Source organism: Suncus etruscus, chromosome 10, assembly GCF_024139225.1.
Source record: "Suncus etruscus isolate mSunEtr1 chromosome 10, mSunEtr1.pri.cur, whole genome shotgun sequence".
Taxonomy (NCBI): Eukaryota; Metazoa; Chordata; class Mammalia; order Eulipotyphla; family Soricidae; genus Suncus; species Suncus etruscus.
Genome location: NC_064857.1, coordinates 69,034,688 through 69,039,975, shown reverse-complemented (window position 1 = coordinate 69,039,975; position 5,288 = coordinate 69,034,688). Strand labels below are relative to the sequence as shown.

Below are 5,288 nucleotides of genomic sequence, written 5' to 3'. Positions count from 1 at the left end.
GTATCTCATTGTTGTCTTGATTTGGATTTCCCTGATGAGTGAAGGTGAACATGTTTCTATGTGTTTGTTGGCCATCTTTTGGTCTTCCTTGGAGAAGTGTCTATTCATTTCATCTCCCCATTTTTCTATGGCTTTATTTGGTTTGGGGGGGCTCAGCTTTCTGAGTGCTTTGTGTATTCTGGATATCAGCACTTTATCTGACATGTTTAGTGCAAAGATTTTTTTTCCCATTCAGTCAACTATCTTCTTGTTTTAAGTTGGGTTTCTTTCACCATGCAGAAACTTTTTAGTTTGATTTAGTCCCATTTGTTTATGTTTGATGCTAAAGTTCTTGCCATTGGTGCTCCATCCACGAAGACTTTTTTGATATATAGGTCTTCGAGTGTTCTGCCTATTTTTCCTCAATAAACTTTATAGATTCTGGTCTGATTTCAAGGTCTTTAATCCATTTTGAGTTGACTTTTGTATAAGGAGTTAGGTATGGGTCAATTTTCAATTAGAAGTGTGGTTTTAATGAGTAGACTGTACCATAGAGATATTGTCCAGGATCATATCAAGGAAATCACAAGGTTTTTAAATGTAGAAGAGGTTGACAGGAAGACAGCATTGTCTGACATTGTTGCATGATAGAAGATTTAAATGGTTATTTCTGGCTTTGAAGAGAAAGTTACTACCATCAAAGAGTACAGGTAATCGCTAGAAGCTGAATAGGGTTTAAAAACTTTATTTTATTGAATCTCTGAAAGATACTCAGTTCTGCTGACTCTTTGATTCGAACTCAATGAAAGATTTCTAACCTACCAAATGTTAAGATAATAGATCTATGTTGTCTAAAACCCTTGAAATTCTGATAATTTGTTACAGGAATATAGCAAAAAGTTATACTTTTATTTTTGGGTTTATCTTAATAGAAAGTGTGGATGCTTCCATGACATCCTAATGATAAATACAACTTGACAAATTGAAATATTAGCAGTAGTCTTATTATATGTAAGAAGTAAGGTCCCCCAAATTCCACTACCCACTGAATTAAGAGATCTTGAGTGAAAAAACACACTGTTCACCATAGGAACCAGCATAAAAAATAAAATGCCACCAAAAAGCTGATATCATATTCATAATAATTACAATACAAGCATATAGCTTGTAGCAAATGTAGCAAACACACTGAAAGAATAAAGGAAAAAAACTGAGAGAATCATCATAGAAAATAATCCAAATAAAATAAATCCAAATGAAGATAAATTATCTTTCATGAAAAAGAGACAACGGAAAATAAAACTGAAATAAAAAAGATAGAATGGCAGTACTTAAACCACATATATCAATAACTCTCTTAAATCTGAATAGTCTGTACCCACCAATAAAAAGGACAGAGTGACTGTATGTATTTAAAAAGCAGCATTCATCTTCTTCATGCAAATTAGAAACTCGTATGTAACCTAAAGACAAACTCATAATGCAAGTTTAAAATAGAATATTTTAAGATAACAAGAGCAAATGCAGGAACTGCTATTCCTATTTCTGATAAGCCAGACATTCCACTCTGGAAGGAAACTAAAGACAAGCACAGATCTTTTATCCATCAAAAATACATAGTTATGGGGCTGGAGAAATAGCGCAGCAGTAGGGGCTTTTGCCTTGCACACAGCTGAACCAGGATGGACTATGGTTCAATCCACCAGCTTCCCTTAAGCCAGGAGCAATTTCTGAGCGAGTAGCCAGGAATAACCCCTAAGCATTACAGGGTGCGGCCCAAAAAGAAAAAAAAAAATAGCTGTGAGAATTGGAGAGAGTTCAGAGACCAAGGCTCAAAATTGTCTTTAAAAACAAGTTGTGCTTGCTTCGGCAGCAAATATACTAAAATTGGAACAATACAGAGTAGACTAGTATGGCCCCTGCACAAGGATGACACAGAAATTCATGAAGCATTCCATTAAAAAAAAAAAGAGCAGAGGATCACATGGCTTCATAATTAATTCTATTAAACTTTAAGTGCAAATGTAGAAAATATTCTATCTAAATTCTTCAAAGTATAAAATTTGTAGAGGGAGAAAATGTTCCTGGATTTACTTTTTAAGTACAATATTATTTTTATTTGAAAACTAGACAATAATAAAGTGTATATGTATTAGAGAGATTGAGAGAACAATATATCTGGACCATAGATGCAAAAAAATCAACAAAACTTAGTGTATTTGATCACACATGACAATCAAGTTGGAATAATTTCAGTGATGAAAGTGTAGTTCATTATACACAAATCAGTGAAAGCAATATACCACATCAAAATCAACCATTAACATAAGGGAAGAAAAGTAGCAGCATGGCCATATTAAGAGGAATGACAAAACATTAAACAAATTAACCACATCTTTAGAAAGCAAATTGAGACTTGGAGTATCACTCAATATAACTAAAAATCCACAGTGTTTCACTTAATTTTTAATTTTTTTAAATTTAATAATTATGAGATAGAGTTGAAAAGTTATTTATAATTGAGTTTCAGTCATACTATGTCTTAACACCTATCTTTTCACTAGTATTTTTTCTCTCACCAATTTGACCAGTTTTCCTTCCAGTTTGTTTCCTTCTCCACTTGCCTACTCTATGGCACACACTTTTTTTTCTCTTTCTCCCCTCCCAATTTTTTTGGCACCATGGTTCGCAGTGTTGCTACTAAAGTAGTATCGTGCATATCACTTTACTTCCTTTCAGCTCCCAGTTCATGTCCAGAGTGATCATTTCCAACTATTATTATTATTATGGTGGTCCATCTCTGCCCTATCTTTACCCTCATCATTTCTACTATCTTTGGGTATTATTCTCATACCATTTTTTAATGTCCCCAGATGAGTATGATCATTGGATGTTTTTTCCTCTTCCTCTGAGAAAATGTAATCACTTGTTTCTGATCTTAGAGGAAAATCTCAAAATATCAGTTGCTTTATTTTCCCTTGGTTGATGTAGCAAATTACAATTATTTTTGAATATTCAGGGGTCCTGTGCAAATAGTCATAGAGCATTGTGTATTTTTGTTATTGTTACCATTTAAATTTCTTACATGTATTTTGTTATATTTAAGAATTTCTTGGGGCCGGAGAGATACACAGCGGTAGGTAAGGCATTTGCCTTAGATGCAGAAGAACGATGGTTCAAATTCCAGCATCCTATATGGTCCCCCGAGCCTACCAGGAGCGGTTTCTGAGTGTAGAGCTAGGAGGAACCCCTGAGTGCTGCCAGGGGTGACCCAAAAACTGAAAAAAAAAGAATTTCTTGATATTCTTTGATATACAACTTCTCTATATTGGTACAATTTTTATGCTCCTTCCAAATGTATTTTAACACATTTTCTCCATTTACTTGCTCTGTATATATTACTTTGGTTCTGTTTATACAAATTAGTAGGTTAGTGAAGTCTTCTTTTATTTTTAATTTATTAAAATGTTGTATTGAAGGACTCATATATAAGATTTATTTCAAATTAGTGACAAAATTTTTGGATTTACTTTTTTATTTTCATATTTAAATATTGTAATAAAATTCCTATAACACATGCTATTATAGCATTTGTTGATTTTCCTATAGAAACTATTCCCATTAATTTAAAACAAACTCACTTTCTAACAATATACCTTTTAAAGATATACTTCGATTCAATTTACAATTTGAGATATTTGGTATTATGTTAATAAATGAAATAGTCTTGAGCTCTCCTTTCAGATCTTTTCTATTTGGGGATTATGTTATGTTCGCCTTCTTGAATGAGTTGAAAAATATTTCTTCTCTTTCTATTATGGAAATTTGAAAGGAAAAAAATTACTTGCATGTATGCATTTTTATTTCAAGGATTGCACAGAAAATCCATTATACTGGTTACCTTGGGGAAGCGGGATAAAGATTTAGTGAACAGAGAATGATGACGAGGGAGAAGAAAACCTCTATTTTCATTGTAATCTCCTCAGGCTCTTTATTTGGTTTATTCATCATGTTCTTATTTTACATTATTTCCTAAGGAGAATTGTTGAAGAATTGAAGTCTTCGATTCACAACAAATATAAAGAAAACTTATCCCATTGAGCCCATAATCACAACATTAGAGGTGCACACAGAGACACCAAACTAAGCCCTGAATCCTGCGTTTTGAGCTCAGATGTTCACTCTGTGTGAGTTACTGCCAACAGGGATATTTGATCATTTGTGGCTCAGCGCCTCTATGTTCACCAACCTGGTAACATACCTGTTTTTGCTCCTGGGGCAGCCCTGAACTCTTACTGTATTGAAAGCAATAACTCAGTAGACTCCTTTCTTCTGCTTACCACCCCATTGCCCAAACTCAGGCCAACCCACAAGCCTATTTGTCTTATAGCTTTTTTCCTACCACCCTCTCACCCCTCCCATTTTTAGGAATGAGAGTCAAAGAAATTCTACATCTCTGCATACAAAAAATGTTTGGCTTGGGAGGGACTGAGATATTAAAGTATGTACAAGGATGCTTGTCTCACATACAGCTGACCTGGGTTCAATTTTTAGAGCTGCATATGCTCATACAAGCAAATCCAGGAGTAATTTCTAACATTTTAAAAAGGAATATAGACCTGAAATTGTTTCTTTGCTAAAAGAGGGAACATGTTTGCTCATTGTTATTGTAGTTGTTTGGTTTGGGGGGCACACCCAAAGGCACTTAGGAGTTACTCCTGGCTCTGAAGTCAGGGACCACACCTAGTAGGTGTAGGGCTGGAGAGCAAACCAGGTCAGTGACATGTAAGGCAAGTCCACTATCACTGAACTATAGGTGAGGTCGCAGGAAAATGTTCAGGTCAGCATCTGACAAGTCTCTGAATCAATTTTTTCTTGAGACTGCAGACCTATACAGACCCCACACCAGTAGAGAGACAAAGAGGAGTCTTTTTTGGAGAAGTCAGCATGAATTAGCTATTATTTTCCTCTTTATTCAAATCCCTTCCTGGCTACCTTCTTCGATGTAGTTGGAGAAATCTGCCAAGTAGTTTCCATCTCCAGGAGCAAGAAAAAGTAAAAGCTAAGCAGTGTGTGTCCTCGGGGAAGAGAGAGAAAGAAAAGACACACTTTAACAGTCTATTCCTGAAAATGTTGCCTTTTCACATCTTGCTATTGCTTAAACAATCACTTGGAGATGGCAAACTAGCAATTCATGTGTGTGGCCTCCAAGTGGCAGGGAGAAGCAGGTGCCAAGTTCTGTAATCTTTGCAGTGATGCAGGCTTAGCCATGAACATGATTGTCAGTGAGATGGAGCTCAGTTTCCCCC

The 5,288-nt window shown here is 35.2% G+C and overlaps 1 non-coding gene across 1 annotated transcript; it reads left to right on the top strand.

Moving 5' to 3' along the window:
• The first annotated feature begins 1,840 nt into the window (after positions 1 to 1,840).
• On the top strand, positions 1,841 to 1,943 carry LOC126021683 (U6 spliceosomal RNA). Its single transcript, XR_007500174.1, has one exon. It is a non-coding gene; the product is annotated as a U6 spliceosomal RNA (small nuclear RNA).
• The last annotated feature ends 3,345 nt before the right edge of the window (positions 1,944 to 5,288 follow it).